The sequence below is a fragment of the Dermacentor albipictus genome, chromosome 1 (genome assembly GCF_038994185.2).
Source record: "Dermacentor albipictus isolate Rhodes 1998 colony chromosome 1, USDA_Dalb.pri_finalv2, whole genome shotgun sequence".
In the NCBI taxonomy this organism is placed as follows: domain Eukaryota; kingdom Metazoa; phylum Arthropoda; class Arachnida; order Ixodida; family Ixodidae; genus Dermacentor; species Dermacentor albipictus.
Window position 1 is genome coordinate 177,198,386 of NC_091821.1, and position 16,382 is coordinate 177,214,767.

Here is a 16,382-nt window from a genome sequence, read left to right on the forward strand (position 1 = left end):
CTCCTCTCTCGGTTTACGGCTCCCCCCGCGGCTGGTTGTGACTCCTCCTTTCGCCAGCATTCCCTCGCTCGCCCTTCCCTGCCGGTGACTTCTTCCCCTCTGTCCGCCAAGCGTCGACGTCATTGCCTCTCTCTCACAACCGCTGTCGTTTCTCCTCGCCCGCTGCCTGGCAGATCGGGAGAGGGCGCGGGGCCATCGCGTCGGCAATGGCAGAAGCGGTGCGCGTCCTAGTGCTCGCTTCACGGCGCCTATCTGCGGTCGCTGCTTTGCACACCCCTTGTCAACGCCGCCGCTGTCGGCTGCTGGGCGCGCTCTACTGGCCGCGACTTGACTCCTCGACGCGCCGCGGCTGATCCGTCACCGAGTCCTTCGTTGCAAGTGCCGCTACCGTGTGCACGCCTGTCGCCTTGCCGGTCGTTTGTTGTAGCAGTGGCGAACGTGCGTGACGGTGCAGCTGTCGCGATGTGCCACGTGCGATCGCGCGCGGCGTGAAATTGGCCGCTGTCTTGCAGTGAAGCGGCATTCTCGTGGACGCCGGTTTTGGACCTCCACTGCTGTGAACGGCGACCAGACTGTGATCGTGCGCAACGATTCCGACCGTAAAACGTTCATAAGTCACTGACGGGGGTTTTCTTCTGTTGTGCCTGACTGCACGCGACCCATCTTTTGAACTTGAGATACACGCGCATCTTCCGTTACAACTTTTGGCGCCGCCGTGTGGTAGTCGTCATCGTGCTTGTGTGTGTGTGCGTGTGTGTGTGTTGAGTGTGTCCAGAACAGAACTGTGCACCGAGAACATTATCCAGGCTGTGGGATACTACCGGTACATGAGACTCTGAGACTGTCCTGTAGCTGTCTTGCGTCGTCCAGGTTTCTTGCAACTGGTGAGTAGATGTGCACTGTGCAGTCTGTGAAAACACAGCATGCATGATCAGCTTCGTTCTCTTCAAAGAAAGCGCAGCGAATCACCGTGTTAATATGTTAGTCGAATCACAATGCCGCATTGTGCGCTTTACTGTGACTGGTTCGGGCGCGCAAGGTGCTCGAAGTGATTGACAGGTGCAGCGCAAGTGCGGCTTCCTCAGCTGCCTCCGCGCGCTGTTTGTGGAATGTTGCGCGCGCGTTATTTTATTTATCTCTTTTCTGGAAAGTTTTATGAGGTTTCGCGGCCAATCCGTCAAGAGACTTAACATAATAACAGAGCTAGTTCTGTTAGCTTTACATTAATTTCGCTAGACATAACAAACAAAGGGTGATAGACAACGCGTCTACGGATGTTTCAAAACAACATTCATGGACGTGTTGTACTTGGCCTGTCTGACAACATTTGGCATAACACTACAGCTGGTAACTTCGATGCACGCTCAAAGGCCACTCATCTCCGCGGGCAGAGTCCACGGCCTCCACCTACCCAGGTGTTGCCCGGTTCGTGTGTCACGTGCCTTTTGTTTTTGTTTCCCCTGTTGAACACGCGTTTCGCTCTTTCCTCCCCTTCTGAGTTGTCGACGTTCTTCAGCGGCGGTCTTTCTTGCTTTTTTTTTGTGCTTGTCCGCTTCTGTGTTTGCGTACATTTGTCTTCGGCCAGTTCGACCGGACTGGCGTTCCTTGGGAGCAGCTCGCCAACTTGGGTGCAGGCCTCTCGTCTACGGCCTTGGAAGGTCGCCGCGCAGGCGAGGGCGCCTCCGATCTTCCCTCCTCTCTCGTGGCGGAGCCGCCGCTGCTCACGTTTGTATGTAGTGCCGGTCCACGGTGGCCGAGGGCGAGAAGGGTGCGCGAGGCGACTCCTTTGAAAGATGCATGGGCCGTCGCATTTATCGCCCCGCGGTGCGTTCAGGTTTCAGACGCCGACAAGACATCGATGGGAGGGAGCCGTACTCACGAGGAATAACGGCGGCGCCCTGCCCGGGAAATTTGTCGAAACCATCCTTTTAAAAAAAAGGTTGGCGCTCCCTCTTCAGGGCTGCGGCCCCTTAGTTTGACAAGTTTTGTCGCGCCTTTTTGCCCTCGTTTCTGCACCTCGCTGCCGTTGTTGGGTCTGTGGCCCGTCTTGCGATTGTATCATCCTCGAGGATATATCATCATTGCTCTGTACCTTGGGAAGTGATTAATTCTGTTTGCCTCGGAGAAAGTGCAAGTGAGCATGCGCCTGTTTCTCCTCCACGCGTAAACATAGGTAAATGTGTACGCTTAAAAACCCATAATCGTCACGTAGGTCACGTGTTGCATTATCTGTAGCGTATATTCACGTTCCTTATACCTTTTATGATAACTACAGAGACACCGGCATTACGTTATGCGTATATCGCTGCAAAGATGAGCAGTCACTGCATTCCGAAGCTGTTACCTGCAATGCGCTTTTGCTAGGGTGCGTGCACTGAAACTGCGGCGATGTGGTGCCTTGATCACATCGACGCTGGTTCGCCATGTTTGTGGTTGCACATTCACTCTCTTGGCAGTTCGTGTTACTCTCGAGCACGCGTCTTTCCCGCTGCATGCCCCGCGTACGACTCGTTCAGCATCCCAGCGGCAAAGTATGGGAATTGGCGATTACGTAAAGTCCCTGTCAATGACGCCGAGCGTAACATGTGCAGCACCAACATCGGAAACTGCGGTGGCGAGGACCCCTTGGCATTGACCCACGAGCACAATTCGCGAGAGATGGCCACAAGCATCCAAGTGCAGACCGCGCGCACGTACTTCACGCGAAGCGCGTGCACGTGAGACGACCAGGGGTCGGTATTTTTTAGCGATTCGTTTCATTTGTCATTCTTTTCATCTTTCGTCACGGTCAGCTTGCCGCGACGGATGCTAAAAAGAATGAAGAATGTAATAGAATGTTACCGATACAACCGCAGATGAATATTTACAAATTCTTGGTGGGCTCAAACATTGATACACCTCAACAGCAACATCCCAAGTCACAGAAGTGAAACCTGTCGGCGATGGCAACGTCTGAGTCATTAGAAAATGTGAACAAATTGGTAATCTGACAAGCACCCGATGTTGCCGGTGGCATTTTCAAGCAGTCTAAAAACTGAGAGATCGACCAATGCAGCAAATAGTCATCAGTAAAGCCCAGATTCATCGTCGCCTGTTCCCTTTTGCATGGTCCCATCGCAGGCAATATCCCTGTCATGTCAAGCAAACTTCTTTTACACCAGCTTGGAATGTTGCCTGTGGTTCCTACACTGTACATGGGTATAGTTATATAGATGATTCCTCCCTCCATTGTAAAGACACTCGGATATCTCAAAGAAGCCGCTGCTGCCATGGCTCTTGCTGAAGCCCGATAAAGTTTTGTAAGCGCTGTCTGCACAACCAGAAGCACGAGGCTTGTTCACAAGTTTCTCTGCGTATAGACATGACGTAACTGCTATCGCAATTTTACGGACACTCGAAATCCGCTGGCTCGCGCCCGGCCCACGCGAGGAGAGTAGAAGTCCTGCAGGGGTGTGCAGTGCGTCTGGATGCAAAAACGGCGCAACCAAGTGGACGCACCGTCGTGCTTTGCTCAACCGGCTCTGTCGGCGCCGCCTTCTGGCGTCCGGCATGATCCTTGTGCGCACACACATGAGCGTTCCTGCTGAAGTGATGTGTGCATACATACCATGCCGTGTTGGATGCACTGATCTGAGCAGAAGTGATAGTTAAACGTCAAGCTAACTCCGTCTAATTCTGTCTTTGTGCGCTTACAAACGCCGACGCTTTTCTGTCGGTCTCATTTGGCGCAACGCGAAAAGCGACGCCTGTAACGCCGCTTCCAGCAATCCTTGTTTCGCCAGCATTGTGATACGCCTGATAACTGTGAGGGCGCTGTTTCTGATGCTCAAAAGTAGTTGTCTCGCGTGCTGGGTCGCGCCATGTCGCCTCCGTGTGCGAGCAGCTCGAGCGCAACGTTAAACCTTACTGTCGCTTTCGATGTTTCATCTGCGGGTGAAACTGCCTTTTTTTCTTGTTGACCTGTTAGCACAACCTTGAGCCCACACCATTTACCTAAGACGCAATGGTATTCTCGAGATTGGTGGATTTATTTAAGGTAAGGTTACTCTTCGACATTCGCACAGCGCCGTCCAGCGAGAAATGTAACACCGATTGTCTTGAAGCAGCCGCACCACACGTGACACACTATGAAGCAGAGGTATTCGCTTTACGACAAGGATCAGAGCCCGCTGTCTGCTGCGGAACAATCACGAACATGACGACCGGCGCCGATTTTGCTCCAGCCACGGCAGTGGCAAACTACGCCCTAGTTTCAATGCATATCCGCATTTAACAGAGGAGTATAGACTGCCTGCATGGTTTGTCTTCCCGTTACTGCGAGAAAAAAAAAAGGGGGGGGGCGACAGGACGAGCGCACCTTATCCTGGCGTTTTCCTTTTGTTCATGTCACTCACTCTCTCCCACTCTCTTATATTTAGGGAAGTGTTGACAGCTTCGCTGAAAGGCGTCCTAATTTAGTAATTTCAGAGATGAAGACTTAGTTGACAAAGGTATATTACGGTACCACACGGAGTGAATGACTTACACGGTCGACGTTATAACATTAAATAAATGCTTGAAAATGCATTACACGCCCCATAGCATGTCCATAGTTTCGAGAAACTGATCCTCCAGTAACAAGGGGGGGGGGGGGGGGGGTCGCACGAGGACTGCAAGATGGGTGCAACACCTTACAAGGGCGCCATACTGCGGGAACTGACGGTGCATAGCGAAAGGTTTGTCAACACGCGAGCGCAACACCGAAGCGTCTATAGGGGAAACGTTTTCGGCAGAACTGGAACTGGCCGCCTCTATACGCTGCCGATCACTTTTCTTCTTCTCGCTTCGTTTCGTGTGGTCGCTTAGCACCTTGAACGATGATTGTGCTGGTAAATCCAATACACTCGAGCACGACGCATGATGTGCATCGCATCATCAGCTAAAGTTACGGGCTCCCGTAAGCGTGGCGCGCTTAATTATCCATGGGACGTGCCGTTGTCAGATAGGAAGAGGTCTTGACACCCGGAGGCGTGCCGCGTCCCAGAACTTAGATGTACTCATCAACCCAGCATAATTTAGTACATTGACCCCGGCATCCCCCCCCCCCCCTCTACCCTGGTTGACTGGGCGGGGGGCTTTGGTTTGGACCAACGGTCCTTCCCGGACAAAGGGGCTGCTGAGAGCAGCACAAACTGAGCTAATGCGCTCACCACACAAATAGCCAAGTCGGTCTTACCGACAGACCCTTAGATTGCGTTTCAGAGAAGAGGTCAAGGCGTACTACCATGGAGACCACCAAAGCCGTCCGCGGGGCCGCGCGACCGCACGAGGTTGCGCCACCACCGGTTCCAGCTCTGGGTTCCACTGAGCCAAACAAAATCCGTGTATCGATCGACTGGCCCACACGGCCAAGTCGAAGGAGCTTAGAGACATGCATCATAACTTAATGGAGAGCTCTCCACCTGACTCGTCAAAAATCACGGCAGGGCGAGCCCACACTTCGAGGAACTTCTTATCGCCTAAGTGATGCCGTTCCCGGGTGAGACGGAACTAGACCTTCCGCGCTTTTGCAAGCACTTCGTGAAAGCCCGGCGACCGCCCCCAGAAAACCGCATCACAGCGTGCTAACCAAACTTGGTATGAGCACTCGGCAAGAAGAAGCACGAGCTGGTTGATCGCCTGGGACACCTGGGGGACTAAAAAAAAACTAGCAATCCGTTAAAGAGCTGCGGGAAGCAGACACTGCGAAAAGATATGAACCGAATCTTCACGACCGCCACAAAAAGGGCACATTCCACGAGCCGGTATGGCTGTGAAGCCCCTGTAATTCATCGGCCTCACCCCCGCGCCAGGCGGTAACTGAACGTAGCTCGCCTGGCGTCGAGGAAGCTGGCCGTAATAAGCTTCGGGCTTCACCTGTCCAAGGACAGATCGTACCTTTGGCAATCCGGGGAGAGACCTGGGGTGAGGATATCGACTTTGTTCTTGGATTGGAGTTGAAACTACATCGATGCCGGGGTGCACCTTGAGGAGGCATACCATAGTGTTGGCAGCCGTCGCATAAATGGTGGACGGGGAATGAGCGAGGCACACAGTGAGAAAATGTGCTTTGCGAAAAGAAGCGGAGCCGAGTGCTAAGAAAAAAGAAGTAAAGCTTCGAGTTTAGAGCATATCCAAGAGCGACCTGGATTCACCTGACGTGTAGTGCCGCAGCCACGATGCCCAGGTCGGCAATTCGGAATCCTCCCTTATCCTTGGGCAACTTAAGCACCTGCCGAGCTATACAACCAGTTGTCCCTTCCGAGAGAAAATGAAAGAGAGCCCTCTCCAAGATAAGCTTGGTTCGGGTTGGAACAGGAGACACACATGCAACGTACGTGAGAAAACAAAACAGGAGTGAGCGAAAAATTGTCGCTCGAGCTGTCACTGGACACGACGATGGGCTGAATTCATGAATCCTGGTTTCAAGCTTCTCCTTAGCTTGCTGCCAGTTTTCAGGAGACAGACCGTCTTGATCGAATTGGTAACCTACAACTCGCAACCGCGTTTACACGGGTGGACCATGAACGGGCTGCGGACTGGATGGAGTGGAATTCAAGTACATGGCTGCACTTTTCGGCCTATTCAGCCTTGCACCACTCGCCCTGCAGTAACCGTCCATGACACCCAAGACGGTGCAAGCTGGTCAATAGAACGCATAATCCATGAGGTTGCTTCGCCCTCTGCTGACTGAATCGAACTTATGCCCCCGGTTTTGCTACGCCCGAGGCTGAAAACTCACGTTCTCTGTCGGGCCACGTCGCTTTCTGCGAGTTGCACTGTGACTTGTTCAGGGAAGGGTTGAAGGGGGTCGCCTATGGTGTTGAGGCAGGTTAGGAAAGGAAGGTTTGTATGGTAGAGCGGGTCTTGGTGGACCCTCTATTAAAGTCGCGCTTTCTTTGCCTTGTCCTTCGACTTTACCACTGCTGCTGTCTTGGCACACCTCTTTGGGGGTGGTTCAGAGTGTGTGTGTACATGGCAGGAGCGCGGAAGAGAGGAAAGGCGACGCGAGAAACTCGTTTGGATCTTTGCACCGCATCGAATGTGCACAATACCTCTGCAGCTACCTGGGCGTAGTCGCTTTAACCTCTTGACAGCTACAATTATCCGTGACCTCCCGCAAAAGCACTGCAAAAATTGCAGCGCTTACCTTTCCACTAACGTGCAAGTCCACATGGAAGCTAGATAAAATCGTTTCGCGACTGCTTCGGTTTTACCCATTCTCTACCTCCCTACCATTCTCTCTATAATAATCTATCTATTATAGCTTCCATCTGGACTTGCACGTTAGTAGAAAGGTCTTCACTGCAGGTAATCGTCCTGCAGTGATGACCTTTCTACTAACGTGCAAGTCTAGAGGCAAGCTAGATAGGATGGTAGGAAGGAGGGGGGAGGGGAGGCATATAATGTGTAGATGAGGGTGCTCACCCTCTGCTCACACCTCCTTTGTTCTGTCGTATTGTACGTAAGGTGGGTTTCTTTCGCAGAAATGGATACGTGGCACACCAGTGCGTTCGCACCACATTTTGGGGACACGCATCACGAAACTGGTGCTGTTACGAGGATTCCCATCAAACGGACAGACCTTGAGCAATCACTGGCTTGAATGTCACATTCACAACATGTGTGCTAAAGTTATTAATTAGAAAACTAAACGGTGAATTTTACTTCCCTCAAAGAGCTTATTCGCAATCATACCGAGATTTATCATGCCTCTGCAGCTAATAATTGGATAATGAAAGGCCTTTTTTATCTGTTCAGCAGTACTGTCCCTTTTAATTAAAAGAATACTTAGTTTTCCCCTTAAACACCACGTATATGAGATTAAAATAAAAATGGAGAATACACATTCAGCTGTGCACATTGTTAGGTTGTTCTCATTCGTTTCGCGTGACCACGTTGAATTATCCGTTCGCTGTGACAAGCGTAAACGGTCTCTACTGATACCAAATCGACCAATTACCCCCGCCCCCTTAATTCACGCCGTTTCCCTACCTTCTACAATTTTTCAAGGGGTGGTTACTTTCTATTTTTGTTCTCTCTCTACTAAATAAATAGTTGTAGCTTCCCGCCATCATAGCTCACGACAAATATAGTTGATAAATGCGGGTAGCTGTATTTACATAACACACAAGAGGTTCGCCGGAGCGATCGGTGCCTCCCGGAGCACGGGGATCGTACACGTATAAGGTCGTTACTTCGTATAAGTTGTGGAGTGAACTGTGTCGCCTTCTGTTCAGTGGCATTGTGTCCTTTTGGGCATGCATATTCCGTATGGTGTACTTATGTAGTTTCCGTGTTCTCTTATTGATACCTTTTTGCGCTATAGTGAGCATATAGTGAGCTGCAGCGATAACTTGAGCGCAAGTTTCATTGAAAGGTATCTGGATAACGCAGCAAAACAAGGACACAAGCAGAAACCAAGACGAAGGCAAGCGCCAACTATGAGCAACTTGAAAGAACTTGCATGCGATAGGAGAGGGACCAAGTGTTTTGCCGTGTTAAAGATGTGCTCAAGCACGCGCTCAGACCTTACACTTAAGGCTGAACGTGTAATGCGCTATAGTTCTACCGGATTTATGTGAATTATTTTGCAGTACGGCATGCTTTCGGCGAAACAGCGATATCAAAAATACTTATCCAACCTTGGTGACCACAGTCAAGGCCACGTGAAACATGTCGGCCGCGCTTCGGACTATGCAGGTCCTGTGTGTTCCACGAGTATTACGCTGCTTGATGTGTAGAAGCTTTTCTCCCGTGTATAAACGGGGTGTAAACGAATAACTTCGGTTTAGAGTGCTGTATATACCGAGTGACACTCACCTCACAGAAAAGATATCCAGCTACTTGTAAAACCCTTACAAAAGGTATAGGTATTCAAGAAGCCCCATTGAGATATCTTATTGTGCATAAAGTGGCTTATGGACTCCTCGAAGCATCCTTCGGCGTGCAAGTAACCGTGTAGTCTTCCGTTTGTTTCGCATCCCGTTACAATACGAAAATTCGCTTTCCATGGTTAAACTCCTTCGTTCCTGTTCCAATTCACATCTACCCGAGTAGTTCTAGTAAAGGTTCCGATTTCTTCGTGACGCTTAGCTTCTATCCTCGCTACCGTTAAATCGCCGCCGATACACGCCGCCGATCCACGCCGCCAATAATCAGTTCTGCGAAAGGGGTGCCCCTCCTGAAGAAAGATTCGCGGTCTCTTTGTTTAAAGGGCTGCACTCTCGTGCATGTGCGATACCACGTACATGTTATAAGTCAGTAAGTGTAATCTAGTCTCATAGGCTAGCGAAGTTTGATTCTGCTTTAGTTCTTTTATAGCTCCACTCCAGCATCCATGGACGACAGCTTTACACGGTTCGCGTGTGGAGGAGCTCGCGTTGGACCTGCTAGCGATTCGAGCTAAGTGTTGCCGTCGTGCACCAGAAGCAATGATTAAGAGCTAAAGGGAAACCGCGTAGGCGTAGCGCATAACCACTAAACGTACATGTCGAAGTTTTATGTACGTCTAATCAACTACACTCGCAACGTGTTTCTAATATCTACTTGAAATATCTGATTGTCACTCTTAAAAAATGAAATTCTTGGCTTTCATATGGTATATACGTGCCAAAACCACGATCTGATTATGAAGCACGCCGTGGAGGGGGTTCTCCGGATTAATTCTGACCCCTGTGGTTGTTTGACATGCCCCCAATGCACGAGACATGGACGTCTTCTGTATTTCACCCTCATCGAACTTCGGCACGGGATCGAATGAGCGCGGCCTCGCTCTCAGCAGCGCAACGCCCTGTAGCCACTGGGCTACCGCGGCGAGTAATTGTCACTCTTTATTGCAGTAGGACACCTATTGCGGAAAACTTCTCAGCGTGTGTCAATAGAAGGTGCAGAATGTGGCCTGTACGAAAGGCAAAACGGTAGAACGGGAAAATCCCGCTGATTGTTATCCAGAACAACTGTAAGATAGATAGATAGATAGATAGATAGATAGATAGATAGATAGATAGATAGATAGATAGATAGATAGATAGATAGATAGATAGATAGATAGATAGATAGATAGATAGATAGATAGATAGATAGATAGATAGATAGATAGATAGAGAGAGAGAGAGAGAGAGAGAGAGAGACTGGAATGCTACTCTATAAGTTTTGAGAAATGCATTTGTAATATACGTGGTGATCCAATAGGGCTCATATAACCACAGACACGCATATGTACACTAAAGCTATTCACGGTATCCCATTAAAATTTGTGCATCTCAAAAAACGAAAGAAAGGAAGAAAAAAAAAGAGGGGGAGGGACGCCTTTGTTGCAACAACGCGCAGGCAGTGTATCTCCGCGGGACCAGAATGGCCCGCAGCTACAGCGTCGATCCACATTGCGAATGTAGCGCAGACTCCAGAGGTAGTCTGAGAAGTAAAGACTTCAGCCTTACACGGCACGTCGCAAGTCTTCAAAAGCATTGCATACAGAATACATAGGCGAGTCTGTGCATTGAATTCTGCACCTAATATAGTTCGTGTGGGTCACGTTGAGTCTGACTGCGGTTATTGTTCTTGCCGATTGAGGCCTCGCTGCTCATGAAACTCAAAACAACATGGATCAGATTTTTTATATGGGTCAGTCGTGAAAGCTGACGTCGCATAACAGAGATCACTGCGAACTTCAAGTAGTAGTGGATGCCAGAGTTACTACATCTTTTCTCGGCAGCGATATCTGGATCGATTCCGTGGTACTGCTATGTTCGGCTGCGGCACCGCGGTCAGCCTCAATTTTCCGTGCCACAGTGAGCAGGCAGTGGTTGCGACGCAACGCTGAGATGCAGCTCGCAGACGCCTGATTTCAGCTGGAAAGTTATTCCTGTGTGTATAGTGAATTCAGCGACTGCAGGGGCACTTGCGAGTCGATGAAGATGACCACATATGTGCAGAATATAAACGAAAGCTGCCCGCAGTGCAGCTATAGGACAGTGGCAGTAACTGAAATGGGGTGGCTAAGTGTTGCCAGAGATAGTAGCACACAGTAACGTAATCCACACACCAGTGGCAAATGATGTGGGTGTGACAAAGACATTAGTGGTGATGTGATAGCGACTGCTGTAGTAGTGATTAAAATTCTCAAGGATAAAATAATGTCAGTGGTGGCCAAGAGTATATACTTTGTTCTGGGAACCATGCACTAGCGTGAATTTCGACTAGTAGGGGAAATTTCATGGTGATTCACCTGGTTGTTCTACAGCTAGCAGTTCTATAGCAGTTCCCTCTGCTTGTTGATACCTTAGCGCTATACCAGTCTGCAGCTTCATTACTTCTACCTACGATAAAGTACTGTACATGATTTTGTCATAGTAAGAACGAGCTTTTGGTGGCTTTGTAGCAAAACGATCATATTTCGGCTTGTCTCGTCAGTCTTGTACCATGACATCGCATTTGAGTCATGCGCACATCCCCGCGTGATTTCTGCGTGAATTACCCTGTCATAAGGGTCAACTGTGCAGTAAGTGAACCTGTTTATCTGCTTTCGTGAGCGCGCCAGCTTTGTTTCCCTTCGGTTGCGGGTTTGCATTTCCGGCCGGTTTCCTGTCTTTGTTCATTTTGCGGCACGGGTGGGCCCCGGCGGCTGTGCAACGGAGGCACGCAACGCGCGATCGTTTGGGGGCGGCCGCGGAGAGGCCCGAGGTGCCGGCAACGACACCCGAAGCGGGGAAGGCGCCGCGGGGACACCTCGCGGTACGTTCGTGGAACGCCGCAGACGACCACCGGAAGCTTGGCAAGGAGGAGGCACCGGAAGCAACTTCCGGAGTCGCGGCGTCTCCCACATTATTGAGCTCTTGGCGTAACAGCGCAAACGTGCCTTTCTTGTTTTGGTTCTCGAGTCTCCCCCTTCTTCGCTTGCTCCTCCCACCCAAGTTGTGGTAACTACGCGGCTGAATTCACTCGAGAAACTGGGGCTCTGTACCGTGCGAGTGCAACTCGTCTCGCGGTCCGCGCTTTTTAACGCGAACCCGCCGCGGTGGCGCAGTGGCTGTGGCGTTGTGCTGCTGAGCACACAAGGTCGCGCGTTCGATTTCCGGCCGCGGCGGACGCACTCCTATGGAACGGGAATGCAAAAACCCCAGGTGGTCAAAATTAATCCGGAGCCCTGCACTACAGCGTCGCTCGTAAACCACGGTGCAACTCCGGGACGTCGAGTCCCATAATTTAATGAATTCTTAATGTGAAGCACTTCTTTTTTTTTTCTGTCTCTCGCTATAGGAAAAGCCGTTGTTCGCCGTGTCTGGATTTCCAAGTATGTAAACGCAGACTCACGACACCCCTAAATTAGACCCTGGCGAACTCACTTGGATTCAGACTTACCAAACTAAACTCAGTCAGGCTCGCTAGGAGTCAAGGGTTCATGGACTCACTCACTCGGGCGCACTCAGATCCACTGAATCACCGACTCACCCACAAAATCATGGGCTGTACGCGGACAGTTTGGGAGTGCTGCAATAATAGCACGGAAACGGGTATGTCACTTTTTTTTTTTCGCTGGCATCCGCAGTAAGCTGTAAAACACTAATACGTAGGACATGGTAATTGGAGATCGCAGGGAGAGGCCTTCGTCCTGCAATAGACATAAAATAGGCTCATGATGATGATATGATGATGATGATGAATACTTATTAGATAGAAAGTTAGAAACTGTCTAATCGGACGTTCTGCAAAGCGCTCTACAACTTTCTGATTGGATTTTTTTCCTAGCTTCGTTCCTTCAGAAGTTGGTTAATTAATCTTGACTAATTATTTAATTAAGCAAAATACAAAAAAATAGCGGGACACACTACATATGAAAGTGAGCAACATGCATATGGTCTTGCAGTGCTTCGGCATATTATTAAACTCCGGCTAAAGTTAGCTGAAACACCCATGTAGACATGTACCAGATCACGGTGAGGTTAAGAGCCAAATCTGCATATAACGGCGTCGCAATCAGGGAGTTGGATCGGCCCGCTGCAAGTGCAACAGTTTTGTCTGCGTGTATGGCTGACTGTGTGGGAATGGCGAACGATGCACGATAACTACCGTACTTCCTTAACTGTTGCAGTAAACGGCCTTTAACCTTTACTCACCTAAATGCCACGCTGGGTTCAGCGAATTCCAGTAACACTACGTGTAGTGAAATCACATGATGATGAAATGAATGGAGCTTAGCAAACACGCGGTGTGATGGTGTCCAGTGGTGATAGACTACGTGCTTTGTTAGGAGGGAACTCACAAATAGGGGTGTGCGCATAGCGATTTTTGAGGCCGAATCGAATGCGAGTCGAACAGTACGTGCCATAATCGAATCGAATATCGAATACATTTCGAATAGTTTTCGAATAATTAGTATAAAACCGTGTTCACATCCCAGTATTTGTAAAGTTGGCACGTTTCTGTCATTACATAGTATGTTATCAAGCGTCGTTTATTAAAAGCACAAATGGAGCCTGAGAAGAAAACAAGGAGTTTCCTCGCATGCGCAGGGCTCTTCAGAGTGTGCGAATGATCTCTGTGCAGCCTGTAGATTATGGCTACCTACTGACGTAGCCTGTCCCACTATGCAAGTTCTCACGTTTTATGCCCATGCTATCTATGCCCGCGGGGGTGAAAATTTACCGTACCTTTGCTACAATTCTGTGTTTATATGGGCGGAGTCGATGTTTTGAAATATTCGAACTATTCGAAAAATATTCGCATTTACGAATAGTGACTATTTGATTCGAAGACCGAATCCAATAGGACACGCATCTATTCGATTCGTTATTCGAAAGTTTCGAATACTAGCACGCCCCTACCCACATACGCAGCCTCAAAAGCAGGCGGTTGAGAGCGCACGCGCGCAGCAAGCGGAACAAGCATTGAAGAGACATGCGAGGAGGAGGGAGAACGGCCACAACGCTCGCAATAAGAGCAGCGCGAAGCAGTTTCAATGTTGCCGCACTCGGCGCCACGTTGCCGGCGTTCCTGACACTTGGCGGGACTTGGCGCCTGTCTTCAGCCCCGGCCGCAGTCGGAGGTGACGGTGCTACGCGGCGCTAAGCTGGCTGGAGACATGTCAGTGAGCGGGGGGAAAGTAGGGGCGGCGGTTGCATGTGCCAACTGCCGCGGGATCTTCGGAACACCGTGGTGCGACGCTGTCAATTTGTTTTTCTTTCGACGGTTGTGTCTTGCCAGCGATCAAGGCCCCTTTTCTGGCTTATCTCCTGCTACGACAACACCGTTATGCAATCGTAACAATGTGTTAACAATAACAGCAAGAAAAGAAGAAATCCATTGCTTTTCGGGAATTGCTGAGTTACTTTATGCGATTGGCATTGCTATAATACTTCACGTCCTTTCCCGTATGTTTCTATGTCTCCAATCATTTTTCCGCCCACTTGGGTCACTGGGTGGTCCATGGTCTAATAGGTAGAACATCGAGCTGCTGTGCTGATGGGACCGTGTTCGAAACCAACCGTTGGACCAACTTGGGTCGTTGAGTACATGACACTGGGTATGCGCTGCTCTTCAATGGACCTCTTTGACGCTAACTTGGGTCACTGGGTATGTGCTACGGGTATGTGCTGCTCTTTAATGACAAAAAATATATATATTTAAGGTTTCTCCGGTGCTGGGCGGAATCGAACCTGCGTCATATATATGCAGACAATCTTGTCTGAATATACATTCACACACACGCCATGCGCGGACTTCGGGGCGGCGCTGCTAGATGGCACAGTGTGTGTAGTGGGAATCGCGACGGAGGAGCCCGGCTGCATACACGCCTCATCCATGACGCGTTTCGGCGGTGGCAATACGGTGTGTGGCTACGTTGCTTCAATGTTAATCGCAGTACCGTCGACGTTCATTGTGATGTGGATTCTCTCAAGATCTTTTTTTTTTCGGAGGTTGTAATTCATAACAGAAATCAGTTAAAGATTAGTAACGTACGCGTACAAGACTAGATACTATGGTATAGAGTGTGCATTCGGAGAACCTATATGTGATAACGGAGCGCAAGAAAATTTGTCCGCATGAGATGCGCCTACATCGCTAAACACACTATCGCATGCGATATTTTGTCCAAGTTTCGCGAGTAGACCCTAGTATAGTCTAGTAAAACTACAATATAAGGTGATCGCCGCTCAGGCGCGTATTGTTCTTCAATACTTCAAGTGCGTAGTAAACGTCAAAATCTGGTCTTTATTTTTACTTCTGCTGGCAAATGTTGTATTTAAATTAAGCGTCATCTTTGCCCGGCGCGCTTCCGTAGCACACTATGCGTATAACGGTTCCGCATGCTGCTTTGGCAGAAACGCGTGGCGTAAACCGAAACTTTGCCAGAAGCCCTGGAGAAGAATGTTTGCTGGATCAGTCTTTTATTTTATCGCGTGTTTACACGTTAACACGTTTCCATTACTTCATTAAAACGATTGGTTCATTGTCAGCTTTGATAGGCACTCTTCGGTCCTTACGAATATGGGGAAACATCACGATGGATTTCCCAATCTCCTCCGTCATTGATGGTTTTTCCAGCTCTACCCTTTTCGGTAAACGCCATAAGTTTTTGTTTGCTGAGATGCATCCGCAGAACTCGCTCGGCGCTAATTATCTATTTCTGCCCGTTTTCCAAAGCGCTTGTTCTTACTAAATTCGTTAATCCTGTGTGACTTCCTTCTAAAGGCTTTCGGATGCTCACAGTCTGATGCAATGCCAGTTGCGATAAGTAGTGAAAGGAAATGACTTCGTGGAGCAAGCGCATGCGCTGTGATTGTGTAGCTAGCGCGCACCTGACAGAATGTTAGTGTCATCCTCGTCATTCACTCTTGACGCACCGCACATATGGCGTGAAGGGCAAAGCATCGGGTGTTACATGACATTAAGCAAATGAACAGTCTGCGTTGTTGTTGGGAAATGTGGTCTCTATGGATGAATGGACAATCCAACGCAGCCAACTGGCTAGTTAACGCATACAGCCGAAGAAAAGCTGAACGAAAAAGAAAGGGGAAGAACGAACTTCACAAGAGAAGAACTTGGCGCTGAAATAAGTTCATGAATTAATCAATTAATTTCTGTACAGGAAGGCCTCGAAATGGATTTGTGCAAGAGTTGCCCTTTTCGTTTTCTCTCATCTGTATGTTGGAAAAAGCTCGCGAAATAGTGAGCGAGGTAGTGTCAAGCAACACCGATCTTTTGTGCCTTACAGGTGTAGTCGGCGCCTCGTTGGTCCATTGCTGTGCCTTCCGTTCTCCACCTTTTTTTCTCTCCCTCTCTTTTCTTTCCTGTTTTTTTTTTTTGTTGCGTAGTTGTGTTCCGTCTTACCGCTCACTCGTTTCTTCACCGAGCGTTTCCCG

At 49.4% G+C, this 16,382-nt stretch overlaps 1 protein-coding gene across 1 annotated transcript in view; it reads left to right on the forward strand.

The window, feature by feature from the left end:
* The first annotated feature begins 548 nt into the window (after positions 1 to 548).
* tna (tonalli) overlaps positions 549 to 16,382 on the forward strand; it is a 302,871-nt gene continuing 287,037 nt past the window's right edge. Inside the window, exon 1 of the mRNA XM_070529713.1 lies at positions 549 to 884. The gene's annotated coding sequence lies outside the window, so the exon portion shown is untranslated. The remainder of the gene's footprint in view (positions 885 to 16,382) is intronic.